The following is a 17,107-nucleotide window of genomic DNA, read 5'->3' as shown; positions in this document are numbered from 1 at the left end:
AGAGTGGAACTGACTCCGTTCGTTCCACTTGATCTGCACTCGTTGTTCACAATACGAAAAACTGCCAACTACTACCCTCTCAGGTACCGAGCGTATTAATAACATTTGATTTATTACGAGGCGTGAACCTGAGACGACACACATCAGCCGTTTGTTAATCCAAAAGTAAATGAGAGAAGTTGAAAGTAAAATCATATCGCGATAACATTGTCATTAGATCAGGAGCGTTAATCTTGTCGAGAATGGAAGTCGGTATCTGTCGTGGACTCGGTTAATTAAGCATCAGGTGTTCTCCTGAAATATTTTAAGAAGCGACGAAAAACGGAAATCAAGACTTCCTAATTGAGCATACTTTAAACTTCACATTACTACACGATAGGGTATGTTCTTCACAGTTTTTTGTTCTAGTTCCGATTTTGGACTCCTGTTATGACTGAACACACGTTTATACACCAACATCACTGTCTTAATTATGGGGCTGTGTAGTCTTTCATATTGAGACTGTTGAGAATTTGCTCCACGTAGCGTGCGTGGTCTATTCAGGAATAACCTTAATAGCGTCTTCTATTAACTCCGATACCTAAACGGTTTGTGGCTTCACAGAGATCTTTAAGAATTGATTTTATCGTGATCTCTTATTGAAAGTAGACTTCTCGTGAACGACACTCGATTTTTTTGTAGTCTCATTGTATCGTCTGATTTCAGTTTACAGCAGCGTTCTCCATGCTTCAAGCCATATACTGCCTTTTCCAGACTTCTAATAGTTGTATTTTTAACTGTTCTAGTATGTAGATATACACTGAGGTGACACAAGTCGTGGGATAAAATGGTTCAAATGGCTCTGAGCACTATGGGACTAAACATCTGTGGTCATCGGTCCCCTAGAACTTAGAACTACTTAAACCTAACTAACCTAAGGACATCACACAATACCCAGTCATCACGAGGCAGAGAAAATCCCTGACCCCGCCGGGAATCGAACCCGGGAACCCGGGCGTGGGAAGCGAGAACGCTACCGCACGAAGTCGTGGGATAGTGATGTGCACATATACAGATGGCGGTAGTATCGCGTACACAAGGTATAAAAGGGTAGTGCATTGAGGAGCTGACAGTACTCAGGCGATTCATGTGAAACGGTTTCCGACGTCATTATGGCCGCACGGCGAGAATTAACAGACTTTGAACGCGGAATGGTAGTTGGAGCTAGACGCAAGAGACATTCCATTCCGGAAATAATTAAGGAATTCAATATTCCGATATCCATGGTGTCAAGAGTGTGCCAAGAACACCAAGGCATTGCCTCTCACTATGGCCTACGCAGTGAACGACGGCCCTCACGTAACGACCGAGAGCAGCGGCGTTTGCATAGAGTTGTCAGTGCTAAACAGAGAAGCAACACTGTGTGAAATAACCGCAGGAATCAATGTGGGACGTACGATGAACATATCCGTTAGGTCAATGTGGCGAAATTCGGCGTTGGTGGTCTACGGCAGCAGACGGACGATGCGAGTGTCTTTGCTAAACAGGACGACACAGCCTGCAGCGCCTCTCCTGGGCTCATGACCATATCGGTTGGTCTCTAGACGACTGGAAAAGTGTGTCCTGGCCAGACGAGTCCCGATTTCAGATGGTAAGAGCTGATGGTAGGGTTCGAGTGTGGCGCAGACCCCACGAAGCTATGAACCCAAGTTGTCGACAAGGCACTGCGCAAGCTGGTGGTGCGTCCATAATGGTGTGGGCTGTGTTTACATGGAAAGTACTGGGTCCTCTGCTCAAACTGAACCGATATCTGACTGGAAATAGTTATGTTCGGCTACTTGGAGACCATTTGCGTTCATTCATGGACTTCATGGTCCCAAACAACGATGGAATTTTTATAGTTTGGAGTGCACCATGTCACCGGGTCACAATTGTTCGCGATTGATTTGAGGAACTTTCTGGACAAGTCGAGCGAATAATTTGTCCACCCAGACCGCTCGACATAAATCCCATCGAACATTTATGAGACGTAACCGAGAGGTCAGTTCGTGCGCAAAATCCTACACTGGCAACACTTGCGCGGGTATGGACGACTATAGCGGCAGCATGGCTTGGTATTTTTGTAGGGGACTTTCAACTTGTTGAGCCCATGCCGCATTTTGTTGCTGCACTATGCTTGGAAAAGGAGGTCTGAGTCGGTATTAGGAGGTCGGCTCAGTATACTTTAGGCACTTACACGCATATCTCATCATGTAATTTATCTTGTTCAAAAGCCTTGGCAACATCTAAGTGTTCAATGTCAAGATCATGTTTAATTGCCATAGAAAGGAGAAACCTTAAGGGGACATTTCGTAAGCTGTCTGGATTGGGATTTGGACACGGCTCCTCGCGAAACCAAGTCCCGTTCCTTAAGGATCGCTTCAGATCGCTCGATCCTGTCCGAGAGAAGAGCTGGTCATTCAGCAAGTTTCACTAAACGCGCAGTGTCATTCAGCTTTCTAACTGAGCACGAGAAGTTTACTGTTTGCTAATCGCGTGTTTGTTTGTAGCTGACTGGAAGCATATGTTCTGCAAGTTGTTTAGCGCCATGTGTGTTCACTGCTGAATGAGCAGATGGCGCAAAGCCACCAGGTGTTGGGACTGTTCGTGATCCGTGTGATGTTTACACGTTCCTTCATTTCCGCGCCGGCCCACGCTCGCTGTGCTGTGCTGTGCAACGAAACGCGCAGCACGTTTTTGCAGTGCGGGGAACCTGTTGCTTGTGGGTCACGCGTTATTCTTCATGAGCGCCAGAGGCGGCCAGCGTCTCCGAAATACAGCCTCGCGCAGCCACATCGCTCCCCTCCTTGTTTTCTCTCGTAATGATGTTGTATGTCCGTGGATATTCATGGTAATTCTGACAGACGACCATGCCAGTAACGCGGTAACGCAACGTGTGTGAAGAAATACGCTTAACGCTACTGAGGGTTTAACACCTTAATCTTTTTGATTTGACGCAGTCATGCTATGTACATTGGTGTATCATCTTAAAACCTGAATTAAAAGAGATGTTTCCTCCGCTTTGCGATAGTATTTATGAAATCGACTGTCTTCTGCGCTATGCGACAACTTTGTACGAGTTACCAAGATGAATCGATCACTGCAGGGCATATTTTCTGTTGTTACTAATTCTTTTTTTTTTCGATTGACAATTTCGTGTTCTTCAACTATCAAGGTATTCTTCAGATCAAAGCAAGTCTTCCGCTTAACGCGTCAGGAAGGCATCTAAAGAGAAACTCAGATATCCTATCCTTCTGAGTCGCAAGGAACAACGTACGTACGTGCCTAATATGCAGTGGTTTCCACGGATAAGGAGAATGCTATTTGCGTCGTCAGCTAGTTTATCTGCGAGTCTTTAATCCGCATCCCCACATATTAAAATTTTGTGAACCATTTGAACTCGTTCAAAACGCTGTGGATCTGATGGTAGAGTTGACCCGGGCATTAATTTTATTCTACTGAAATCGGATTTCGGAGATTACATTCCATTGATTAAAAACGTAAAGGGCAAACTAGGTCACATTTTAATACTTCATTGCCTGTCATATGTTGCACACGTTCCGTAAGTTAAAACTTTCTGGAGCAATTCATGAAACGAATTATACGAAATTTTGCTACGAAACGTTTTCGAAACTTTCTGAACTCAAATGAAGTGTTACAACTTACGAGAACAGGAAGTATTCATGTAAGGAGTCGGTAGTGTTAAAGATGTCTGAAAATTTGTTCAGATAAGTTTCAAAATAATTCGCGGTGCCAGTCTGCACTTCAATTGTGTGTCGACAGTATTCGTGATTCAAAATGTGTTTACCGGAAGCGTCAGTGTTCTTTCAGCCGAAAATGTAACCTTTTAGTGCCTGCTCAGTCAATATAAGGGCTTCTTGAAACGCTCTTCACACGTCTGTTTTAGAGGTAGTACCGGATCGTACGTTGTACGCAAAGGATCCTCCAAGAAGATGTAACAGTTGCTCCTGAACCTAGGCATTTCTTCGTAATCGTCGTAAAAAACGGCTCCCACTTTTTTTTGCTACCGCAGGCTGTAAAGGAGTGACTACATGCAACTTTCGCCTCTTAGAAACGATTAGGCATACACGACAATACAATTCACATTTTTTTAAAAAGTTACCATTTGAATCCTTGAACACTTTACCAAATACAATAGGTTACTGGTGGAGATAACGCTGCTAGTCATTAGTATTGTTTGAAAATGGCAAGCTTGATATCTGTACGATCTAATTAAGCGACAGCAAGAATCCAGGCACACTTTCGAAGAAAAATCGTGAAGCCCAAAAGTGATTTTTTTTGTGTGAAGGATAACATTAGAAACGTTGGAACGTTCAGCAAGAGAAATCTTTCAGTAGGGTACATGAGAAAATGCGTCACGGCGGTAAAATTAAGCAATAAATACAGAGGAAAAATATTAGGATCGCAGGGGACGACAAGTGTATTGATCATTTTTTGATGTGTCATTTTTAGAATACGATCTATTCTGTGCTGGATAATGCATCCTTCCCACAACTATACTAATACTAATTTAAACCCAAGTGCAGAAAATTTAATAAATTACTGCACCTAGAAATAATCCGTAAAACGTTTGCTTTAATAATAAGGCAGTTACATGTTATTATGCTTAGTCAAATTTATCGTCCTAATGTATCTGGTGCTTGTTGCTCTACTGGGCCATAATGCGCATGCAGTTGCATTGTCTCTCTAGTGCAGAGACTGTTTTTACCGTGAAAGCCTCCTTTGTTCTATATCACCGAGATGTTCATTAACGGCCCTTACTTTGTGCGTCGGTGATGGCTTTTACTGGTTTTTACATGAATTCAAGTAATTTACTAGCAGTAAGGGCGATGCTCATTATTTTTAATTTCTTCCTCTTCTTTCTTGACACCTACTTCTTATGCCCGCGTTCTCTTTTCGACGTCACTGAGCTCATTATTGTTACATTACCCAACTTCTTTACCGTTTCCCCAGTAACACAGAAGCTAGATTTTCAGTACATAAAGCAAAACAAAACTAGCGAACGTTGAAAAATGTATCGAATACCTTTCTGGTCCCACATCTCATTCCTCCCTATTAATGGAAGTCTTTAGAACTTTGGGAAAGGAATGTTATCTGTAGTCATGTTTTCTGCAGTAGTAGCCACCGAGAGCTGTCCTGCATTTCATTGTTGTTGGGCCATGCTAGCTGATTCTTTATAGTTAACCCTTCATCCCACACTTCTTGTAAATGACCATTAATAATTACCATCATGTGCAGAATCGAACAGGAACACAGGAAAATTTTTAGTAAATATTTCACTTACATTTTTTCAAAACACATTTTTTAAAATTTTGCATATCTGCAAAACTGCGTGTACATGATCACATTTATCAATACCCGTTTAGAGCTGCACCAGTTCAAGTACGCAAAGCAGTCAGCGACGTCAGAGGCTGACTGACCGCAGAGAGAATCCAGTTCCAACTTTCCTTATTATATGTGCAAAGCCGTACAATGAATTGGTAATTGCTTTTGAACAGAAATTTGTTATTTGTCCTAAGGTCGGTGTTCTCTATTCGCCATCTTGTACATGTAGCTGCAACATATTAAATTTGCGTATGAACGACAATTAAAGGAATCTCATGTGCCAGACAGTGCGATAGATACAATCATCTCTAAACTATCCAGATATATTCGTCCAGGTAAGTAGCTTTCGGGCTATGGGTTTTCTTACGTTTCCGTGTCTTGTTAGTAGCAACATGATCACACAGATTGTGAACAGTATCACACTCCCCCTGGTTGCCACATAACGCAATCCGTTTACTGACATGATTGTAACGAAATGTCGTTATTTATTTCGTTTCGTTCGTGTTACTTCTGAAGTAGATCGGACGTTCACTTCAGCAAAAATATATCTCTGCTGATGAATCATTTTCAACTGTCCCGAAATAAATGAAAAGTTCTGGAAGTTTGCCCTTTTTCTGGTGGCGATTGTTTTAAGAGTTCGCCAGTCAGAGGAGCACTCGTACTTGTATCTCATTTGTATCAAAATATTTGCATTCTTTACATTGTTTCGAGTTTTCTCTTAAACGCTGTTTCTGTTTACATACAATTATATTGCAGCCCAGCAGCCCAGAAAGAAAAATAAGTAGTGGAGGGAATTTGTTCCGTATTATTATAAACGTTAACTCAGTTTTGACTAGTACGTGAGCAAGAGGCGGTCGTTTATACTGCCAGTCAATACTGCCAGTCAAGGGTCCGGGATTGCGATGAAGTGAAATAAAAATGTCTGTATCAGTAAGTGAACATGTTCTTTCTGCTATCCGACATGTTTATGAATTATTCGAACTTATTCTAAACTGTCAGTTCAAACTTTTATTGAACATTTTTCCTTCTTGCACATTTTTGTTTTTCACAACGACCTTGTCCAGTAGAACGCAAGTCGCTGCTGTGAACCTTAATTTCCTACTAGCCCCCAATTTTTTTCATAATTACTGTAGATTTTAACTTACTCTGTTCATCCATTCAATGCTATACGGTAAGCCTTATTCACGAGTAGAAAGTAGTTCTCCATGTGCTTCCCGTCTTCGTCTTCCCACTCTCTCCCTGTTTCACTTTATCGTCGTATACCGGAATACCTCACATTACATTACGTTACATGTATCTATCGTTAATTCCATGTATCTCCTTAGCTGAGTGGTTAGCGTAGGTGACTGCCATGCGAAGGACCGAACTTCGATTTCCGTTACTACCAGGAATGTTTCCTCGGTAGGAGGACTGGAACGCGGTGCACTCAGCCTCGTGATGTCAGTTGAGGAGCTACTTGATCGGGTAGTAACGGCACCAGCTCTGCTATAACCCGACAACGGTCTGGACTGTGGTGAGCTGACCCCCCACCCCTCCGTACCGCATCCACATTATGCCATTGGCGGCTGGATGACACGGCGGTTGGTCAGGCCCGATTGGCGCGTTTGTGACCAGAAAGGCGATGCTTTTCTTACCACTGTTGTTTCCTAGTCCCAATAACTGACTCTATTTTCCTGAGTATCGTTGCTACGCCAGTCCTTCAGTACCGATCGCGAAAGGAGAATACTGGCATGGCAGTGGCGCATTCGTAAGCGAGCATGACAGAATAGTTTGCATTACTAGAACTGATATTTCTGCCAAACAAGTGATACATGCAACATTCTTACATGATTCTGAAAAAATGGGATGAAGATGCACCGCAAAGAAATTACCCCAATGAGACGGAAATCGGTAGATATGATGTACATGTGGAGACAAACAAATGATTACAAATTCAGAAAAAGTGGCTAGTTTATTCAAGAGAAAAAGCTTCACCAACTGAGCAAGTCAACAGCTCTGACCCTTATGCAAGCAGTTAATCGGATTTGCATTAATTGGCAGATTTGTTAGATGTCCTCCTGAGGGATATCGTGCCAGATCCTGTCCAATTGGGACGTTAGATCGTCAGAATCCTGAGATAGGTGGAGGACCCTGCCCAATTGGAGAGAGATCCGGCGACCTTGCTGTCCAAGGTACGGTTTGGAAAGCACGAAGACAAGCAGTAGGAACTCTCGACGTGTGCGTGCGGGCATTATCTTGCTGACATGTAAGCCCAGCATGACTGCCACGAAGGACAACAAAACGTGGCCTGGGATATCGTCGACGTACGTCTCTGCTGTGAGGGGTCCTGCAGTGAAAAGAAATTGCACCCCAGGCCATCATTCCTGATCGTCTGGCCGTATGGCTGGTGACAGTCGTGTTGGTGTCCCACTGCTCTGCGGGGCGTCTCTACACACGTCTGCGCCGGTCATCAGGGCTCTCTCGAAGTGGTGCTCATCACCAAAGACAATTCTACTCCAGTCAATGCGATTCCAGGCCGAAGATGTGTCTGGAGACTCCCCAGGCAGCGGTGGCGTACCAACCTGACTGTCGCCCGCCGTACCGCCCGGCAGCGGTGAGTGATGACCTGAAATGCCGCTTCTTCTCATAGCAGCACACCTTTGGTTGACGCCGGCCGGAGTGGCCGTACGGTTCTAGGCGCTACAGTCTGGAGCCGAGCGACCGCTACGGTCGCAGGTTCGAATCCTGCCTCGGGCATGGATGTGTGTGATGTCCTTAGGTTAGTGAGGTTTAATTAGTTCTAAGTTCTAGGCGACTGATGACCTCAAAAGTTAAGTCGCACAGTGCTCAGAGCCATTTGAACCAATTTGAACCTTTGGTTGTCATCCGCGGCGCTCTTACAGCACAGTGGCACGTCGACGATATTGTACGCCCCGTCCTGTTGCCCTTCGTGGCAAGCCATCCTCGGTTAACATTTCAGCAAGATAGCGCCCGCCCGCATACCGCGAGAGTTTCTACTGCTTGTCTTCGTACTTGACAAATTCTGCTTTGACCAGCAAGCTCGCCGAATCTCTCCCCAATTGAGAACGTTTGGAGTATTACGGGCAGGACGTTCCAACCAGCTCTTTCGGCACGATATCCCTCAGGAGAACATCCAACAACTTCATCAATCAATGTCAAGACCGGTACTGCTTTGATAAGGGCCAGAGGTGGACCAACGAGTTACTGACTTGCTCAATTTGTGAAGCTTTTTCTTTCGAATAAGTCGTCCAGTTTTTCTGGAATTGTAATCTTTTGTTTGCCTGAGCGCTTACAAGCGTAGATATTTTGTGTTGGTGATTAAGGACTGTGTACTGGAAAACATTACATCAGTATTTACGTCATTTTCAGACTAATAATTATAACTATTAGGAATAGTATTTTTTAGGTAGGTAGGTACCTCCAGTTACATGTGGCGAGAGCAAGTCATTAATGCTTATTTTTCCTCTGGGCATCAGGTCGTGTGTTGAAGTGTGTACGCAAAGCTGTTAGTCCATACTGACAGACGTAGTCCACATAGTGGTGCACTACGACCGTGCGGTAACTTCTTGTTGTAAATTTCGTGACGTGTTTGTGGTAAGTGTTTGGTTCAGAGGAGGAACAACAAACAAACTGATGTGTGTACATATTAAGGTACCACATATAAAAATATCTGCACCTACACCCTTTGTATTTTGTTTGGTCGTTAGTTTTGAAGGAATCCGCACGTGAGGGAGTAAGCTCGTAATTTCAAAAGCGCGAGGTCTGTGCAACGAATCTGCCAGCTGTAATTCACTATTCAATTTTCTGTATTCATTTATTTTCCATTCCCACGTAATTCCAACAATAGACTTATGACAGTACAATTATCAATATTTAATAATTCATGTATTATTTTTGTAATCTATATCCTCAAAAGGGAGAAAACGTTTTCGTAAGGAGGCAGGAAATAAAAAAAGGATACACAAGAACTTTCAGTCATTTCAGTATATCTATTTTATTTATATTACTGTGCCTAATTTGTAACAGGTGTACTGCGCAATCTTTGGAGTGTTGCACGAGTCAGGATGAACTGATCACAGACACATGGAAAACAATAATTATTGCGACATACAACACTTGTAATAAACGCCTAATTTTGGCATGAGCGTGATTTTTGGAATGTGACTATTGCAAAACAAACTTGGTTTACATTAATAAACGGTTCTTGGTCATTACGCCTTTTCGTAGCGTATCACGCATATTTGTTGTTAAAATTACATGGGAAAGGAGAAAAAAGAAAGTGCTGTCTCAGGCTTACGAAACTAAGAGCTTATTGTTCGGATGCGGAATCCTTGTTTAGTAGCACCCATACGAAGTGTATAAGCACGCCTAAAATTTTCAAACTCGATTTTCTCGGTGATTGAGAGTTGTGTCTCCCTCTTTACATACACTGACAAAAAAAATTGCAACGCCAAGAAGAAGTTGCGCGACCTAAACGAAAGTTGGTAGGCGTGTTTCTACATCTGAAAGGTGATGTCTGTTCCGATTTCGCGCCAGTCGTTGAAGAGTGGCGCTAATAGCGTCTCTATGAGGATGCCAGTCAGGTTTGCTTTAAAGACACACTATGGCGGTCGTGAGATTCAGTTCCCTTTGAGATTGGACGTCGGGAGTTGATGTTAGTCAACAATGCCTTTAAGGTGACAAAAACTCCATTTTCAGCACCTCACTGAGTTTGAACGAGGCCGTTCAATAGGGCCACGAGAAGCTGGATGTTCCTTCTGCGATATTGCAAAAAGACTTGGCAGGAATGAAGCCACTGTACACGATTGCTGTCAGCGGTGTTCACGAGAATGTACGGTCGCAAGAAGACCGGGCTCCGGATGGCTACTTGGCGCTACCGAGCGGGAAGACCATCGTGGCCGGCGTATGGCCCTGGCGCATAGTAGTCCATCTACAGTAGCAATTTGGGCAGCACTTGGCTCCACAGTGACACAACGACCTGTTACAAATCGGTTACTTCAAGGACAGCTCCAAGTCCCACGCCCTGTAGTGTGCATTGCACTGAACCAAAACCACCGCCATTTGCGACCTAAGTGGTTTCAAGCGAAAGCTCATTGGAGGGCAGGGTAGAGGTCTGTTGTTTTTTTCTGATGAATACGTGTTTTGCTTCGGTGCCAGTGTTGGCCGTGTGTTGGTTAGGAGGAGGCAAGTTGAAGGCCTGCAGCCAACTTGTCTGCGTGCTAGACGCATTGGACTTCCACCTGGGGTTAAGGCTGGGGTGCGATGTCGTATGACAGCAACAACACTCTCGTGGCTATCCCACGCACCGTGGCTGCAAATTTCTACATTAGTCTGGTAATTCGACCTGTTGTGCAACCAATCATGAACAGCATTCCATGGGTTGTTTTCCAGCAGAATAACGCTCGCCCACATACTGCTGTGCTGTATTGGCCTACTCGATCACCAGATCTGTCTCCCATCGATTTTGAATAGGACACAGCCCCGTGACCCATGGCTTCCTTCTCAGAGGTGAAGAAACGCCTGTTTTTTATGCTGATTACGGTTCGCCACATTTTAACCGACTGTATTTTATGACGAGAGAGCTCAAGCTGGTTTACCGACAGATCTGCCCTCAGTTTTAGGTGAGAATTAGCTGAATGTGGCACGTGTTTTACGATTTTTTTGTGTTATCTTCTACCTAGGCTCTTAGGTCGACGCTTCTAGTATGTTGGAGAACGACCGGTTCAAAAAAATTCAAATGGCTCTGAGCACTATGGGACTTAACAGCTATGGTCATCAGTCCCCAAGAACTTAGAACTACTTAAACCTAACTAACCTAAGGACATCACACAACACCCAGTCATCACGAGACAGAGAAAATCCCTGACCCCGCCGGGAATCGAACCCGGGAACCCGGGCGTGGGAAACGACCGGCTCATCCAGTTGCTATTTTTATGATCCGCCAATCTTCTTTTCTGGACTTTCCTCTTCGTGGCTGTCCAAATTAGATATCATTGTTTGTAATGGTCTGCGTTGACTCGCTTGTTCCATTGTACCGTTGAGAGGAGTCACGTGTGTTCACGTAAAAAAAAAGAGTACAAGAGTGCATACGTGGTCTTATGTTGTATTTTAGGCTATCCTCATTTTGTGTGCTGTAGCCCCATTCGCCTCCCAGTCAGCGTACGGACGCTGATCATCGCGATATCGAGCGCCCTCCAGATGCAGCAACAACAACAAAAAACAGTCCAATCGAGCACATGTGGGACATGATCGAACGACATCTGCAGCATCATCCACAGACAGCATTAATCGTCCGTGTTTTGACCGACCATCCCATAAACTGACAATCGGCGCCTGTACAACACAATGCATGCACGTTTGCATGCTGGTATTCATCTCACTGGCGGTTTCGCCGATTGTTAATGTACCAGCATTTCATATTTGCAATAGCTTATCTCGAGCTTAACCTGTGGTCTTGCAATTTTGATAACTCAAGTATTTTACCGAGTCAAATGTATTGCCAAAATTTTATTGCTCTACATTAACTATTTTTTGGTGTTGTGATTTTTTTTCGTTAGTGTATGTTGAGTTCCTAGTCGCGTCGTGCATACCTTGCAAATATGAAGCAAATCGGTAAGGGGAAGTTCATACGGTCCCCGTGTGAGATCCTTTAACCACAACTTTTCTTACGCGGTGTTACATGGCTGCGAGTGGCAGAGAAGTTGGATAGTGGGCAATTTTATTCACGGTGTGGTCGTGGCCGTGCCCAGGCACGATAGTTCCTTTCTGCCATTCTGTTACATCGACTGAACTTACTACGCTGTTTCAGTACAATAGGATGGCACATACAAACCATTTCGCTGGCTTGACTTACGTCAACGGTGGAGGATTGCGTGACCGCCTCACACAGCGTTCACTCTAAGAAGACATTCGGCGCGCTGGCTGACGGGAGTTGCTGTTTCGATAGAAGTCCAATATCTAGCCTTTATTCATCTTTCTCTGGTCTCTAACAACCATAGCTTTCAATATCGTTTGCAAAGAGTGCCTTTACTTGACATGTCAATAAATTTAAATCACTCCATAATCAGTAAAAAAAAAAATGGTTCAAATGGCTCTGAGCACTATGGGACTCAACTGCTGTGGTCATTAGTCCCCTAGAACTTAGAACTACGTAAACCTAACTAACCTAAGGACATCACACACATCCATGCCCGAGGCAGGATCCGAACCTGCGACCGTAGCAGTCGCACGGTTCCGGACTGCGCGCCTAGAACCGCGAGACCACCGCGGCCGGCATAATCAGTCACATATTACAACATTACTGTAATCATTAACTCGGTATGTTACGTTTGCTTTCGTTTACGACGGTCTTATCAACGCGCTGATTCCGAGCAAGAGCTCTCGCGTCGGTTCACGCTCTTGCTCGCGACCAGAGCAGATGCGGTGTAGTAAGGAGTGAGGGAAATAAAGCGCGCATCATGTGGTCGCGACAACATTGAAGAAACACCATCTTTGAAATAGCTGTGAATCAATTGTGAGAGAGGTGCCGTCTAATAGCAGCGATGGTGAGTCGACATTGTGTAACACCGACAATGTCTTCGCACTTCAGTCCGCAATGCGAGGGATATTATTATTTTATACAAAGAAAATGGGTTCCAATAATTTTTAGTGTATCGTAAAATGCTGAATACTTTCAGGGAGTTCAGTTTATAACCGTGTCTAACCACGTTAAGACATACGGAAAATGTGAAGGAAGCTCTCTGAAAAGGAAGAAGAAGAAGAAGAAAAATAGAGTTAGTGTGCCACGATGATGAGCTACAAAACTGCACTACGTTTGTCAAAGTCCTTGCGATGGTGATTTAGGAAAAGGATATGTGGTAGCTGCTGCTGAACGTTTATGTCCATTTTAGATAGAACAGTTCCACATTGTACAGTTACCAAACAACAAACATGCAACACCTCACCCTCCCCCACCCCACTCCCACACCCCCACCCCCACCCATACACATTATTGCAGACGACGTACAGAGAAAGTTTTCAAAATCTTTGTAAAGAATTTGTTGAACATTCTTCAATTCTCTATGAAAGTGTAGACATCACAGGCAAGGCAGCTGCATGCTAATTTCTTAGCAGTGTTTAAGGAAGTGTAGAAAATGTAGGACTGTAGTGGAATTTATTAGTTTATGTGCCTACGGACGGAGCGCCATTCGTATCGGGAAAAAGTCAGAATTCGTAGCGCGACTCACTGGAAAATGATAACCTTCCGGCACCCAACTCTTTATGATGTCCATCTTGTAGGAATTGACCAGTAATATCAAACGGAACTACTTGGTTCCAAAGACCCTTTCAAGTGTCAAACATGTATGCTGTATATATACAGACTGAAACGACTAAAGAAAATTTGTACCAAGGCCGGGATTCGAACCCAGGTCTTATGCTCGAACTGGGCGGATGCGCTGACCACTACGGCAGTGGCTTTGCGCAACTCCACGGACTACTGTAGCACGCCTCTCTCCTCATTCCAAATTCTCATTCGCAGCTCACTGGTATTCTCACTAAACGCGAACAGTATACCGGTGGGATGCGGCATGAATGAGAATTTGGACTCAGGATAGTAGTCTGTGCAGTTTGCAAAGCCATTGTGCCAGGGTGGCGAAATGGTTAGCGCATCTGCCTAGCAAGCAGGACACCTGGGTTCAAATCCCACCCCTGGTAGAAATTTTGATTTGCTGCGTCAGTCTGCATTCATAGATGTTTGAGAGTTGAAAAGGTCTCTGGAACCATATAATTTCATTTCATGACAGTACCCATGCCTGAGTTTCAGGCAGGATCCCTGTTTCGTTCGATGATGAGATGCTATTCCAGTACAGTTTGAGAGCCTATGCAATGCTGTTCGAGTATAGGGGGAATACCAGTAGGCTGAGGCATTAATGGGAGTTAGGATTGAGCAGGGAGGCGCGCTAGGGTAATCCACACAATTTTGCAAAGCCACTGTGCTAGGGTGGCGTCGTTGTTAGCCCTTCTGCCTAGTGAGCGGGAGACCTAGGTTCGAATCCCAGTCTTGGCACAAATTTTCATTTGTCTCTTCGATCTCTGATGTGATAGGTATATAAAGACGTCTAGATTTCTCCAAGGATTTCCCTCAGGATCGATATCCTTCGATTACACGTCTCCACACGACTCCCCACCTTTATTCCATGTGTCGACGGAAGGGCTACAGTGCTCGCATGCCTACACTCACCGTCTACTCGCGCCGCACGTTTTCTATGAAGTCCTGGTTTACGAGGACGAAGACACACTGAATCCGTAGTCACCTGCTAGCTATAGTTGGCTCTGCCGTTAAAGCTGTCGCTACTGACCGAAGCCATCCGATGTCTATCCACACAGCTACTCCAGTTAGCCACCAGCGCGAGAGACTTTGTAGTGGCTCGAAAAGCGACCAGTGTGCTCTTCAATGTTGGTAAATATCTTTTTCCCCGGTGAGTGTGTTTAAATGATATCGCCTTGCTATAACGACGTGGAGGCTTCCCAGAGGGCGGAGTGGGTCCTCTTCTCCCGGATCGGGCGCAGCCGTATTGATGGAGAGGCGCGCGCGGGTCCCGCGGGGATCGATGCGCGGTCCCCTGTGCATTGTTGCCGCCGGCGCGGCGCGTGTTTGCCCACTGGGTCACCAGCCGTGTTGCACTCCCCACTCCCAACCCGCGCGTGTACAGCTGGGAGTGTAACGCGTGCCGTTTTACTTTTCACGTGCCTGTAAGTGTTTGCAGCATGTCCAAACACGATTCTGAAGCAGTGGATAATACAAATAAATAAAGTAGTTTTCTGCGGCAGTCACTTATTTACAAGGGGCGTTCAATAAGTAATTTTTTTCAGAAAGCACGTTGGTTTTGTTCACGATTCCAATACACTATATTACTCCGCTCTCTTTTGGTTACAAAACCCTATTTTTCAACATAATCTCCGTTTAATGCGATTGCCTTACGCCACCTTCATAGGAGAGCCTGTATGCCCGCATTATACCGCCATGGTCGAGGTTGGAGCAACGTCTTTCTGCATCGTAAGCTCCTCATCATCCACGTATTGCTTCTTGTGGATTGCATTCTTCATTGGGCCGATCATATGGAAATCTGAAGATGCGAATCCGGCCTGACGGGTAGATGGGGAAGAACAGCCCAATAAAGTTTTATGGTTCAAATGGTTCTGAGCACTATGGGACTCAACATCTTAGGTCATAAGTCCCCTAGAACTTATAACTACTTAAACCTAACTAACCTAAGGACATCACACACACCCATGCCCGAGGCAGGATTCGAACCTGCGACCGTAGCAGTCCCGCGGTTCCGGACTGCAGCGCCAGAACCGCACGGCCACCGCGGCCGGCAATAAAGTTTTATGAGCCTATCTCGGATGCGTAGACTTCTGTGAGATCTTGCGTTGTCAAGGAGAAGACGTAGTTCGTTTGCATCCGTCGAGAACCTCAAATGAGTGTGTCCGCACGTTCCAACATTGCAGGAGTAACAGCTGTGTGCGGCCGACCGGCACACGGGAGATCGCTAATGATTGTGCGACCTTGCGGTGATTACGGACGCCTCGCCCAACGACTCATCGCGCATTTGTTCACAGCCAGGTCTCTGCAGATATTCTGCAAGCGCATATGAATATCTGGAATGCTCTGGTTTTCCATGAAAACAAAGTGAATGACAGCCGCCACCTATCGAACTTCGTGAAACTATAGGGCTGAAGCGCGAAACGAGGTCTGTCTAAAACGTATCCGACGATAGCGCGGCGCCACTGTACACAGTAAAGGAAGAAACCTTTATGCGCATGCGTAAATTTTGTCCCCGCATTCCAGCGCATCGGTCGCTGCCTGTCGGTCGCTGAATGAGGTGCTACACGTGTTCGTCGGATTACTGACTCTCTCAAGATGACTGAACGTGTTGAGCAAAGGTACTGCATCAAATTTTGTCAGAAGCTTGGTGATTCTCAAAGCGCAACAGTCCGTAAGATTCAACAGGTGTTTGGAGAAGATACGATGGGTGTAACACATATTAAGGATTGGTTCAACCGATTCAAAAATGGCCGCACATCAGCGGAGATTGACCGGCGTTCTGGTAGGCCCCAAACTGCTCGGAGTGTTGTTGAAAGGGTGCAAAATTTGGCGATTGCAGATCGTCGTTTGACCATGCGGGAGATTGCCCAAGAGGTTGGAGTGAGTAAAGATTCTGCACATGCAATTTTGCGTGATGATTTGAACATGCACCGAGTGGCTGCGAAATTCGTGCCCAAGTTGTTGTCGCCGGAACAAAAAGATCTCCGTTTTGACGTTGCACAGGACCTTCTGGACACCACCGACACTGATCCTATGTTTCTGAATACCGTGATAACTGGAGATGAATCATGGGTGTACGGATACGACCCAGAAACAAAAAGACAGTCGTCGCCTGAATCTCCAAGGCCGAAGAAAGTGCGGCAGGTGCGAAGCAAAATCAGGGTGATGCTGACTGTCTTCTTTCATGTCCGTGGAATTGTGCCTCACGACTACACACCGGAAGGACAAACAGTGACAAAGGAATACTATCTAAATGTTCTCCGGCGACTCCGTGACGCAGTTCGGCGCAAAAGACCAGACATGTGGACGGCGAAAGACTGGCAACTGCATCACGACAGCGCCCCTGCACATTAATCCTACTTGATCCAAAATTTCTTGGCCAAACATGGAACTCCAGCCGTTCGCCAACCTTCCTACTCTCCAGACATGGCTCCT

The 17,107-nt window shown here is 45.1% G+C and overlaps 1 non-coding gene across 1 annotated transcript; it reads left to right on the top strand.

Annotated features, from left to right (window-relative positions):
• The first annotated feature begins 13,986 nt into the window (after positions 1 to 13,986).
• Positions 13,987 to 14,058, top strand: Trnaa-agc (transfer RNA alanine (anticodon AGC)). The gene has a single exon. It is a non-coding gene; the product is annotated as a tRNA-Ala (tRNA).
• Positions 14,059 to 17,107: the final 3,049 nt, after the last annotated feature.

This window comes from Schistocerca nitens, chromosome 5 (assembly GCF_023898315.1).
Source record: "Schistocerca nitens isolate TAMUIC-IGC-003100 chromosome 5, iqSchNite1.1, whole genome shotgun sequence".
NCBI classification, from domain to species: domain Eukaryota; kingdom Metazoa; phylum Arthropoda; class Insecta; order Orthoptera; family Acrididae; genus Schistocerca; species Schistocerca nitens.
The sequence above is the reverse complement of the archived record's forward strand: the minus strand, read 5'-3'. Positions and strand labels throughout refer to the sequence as shown.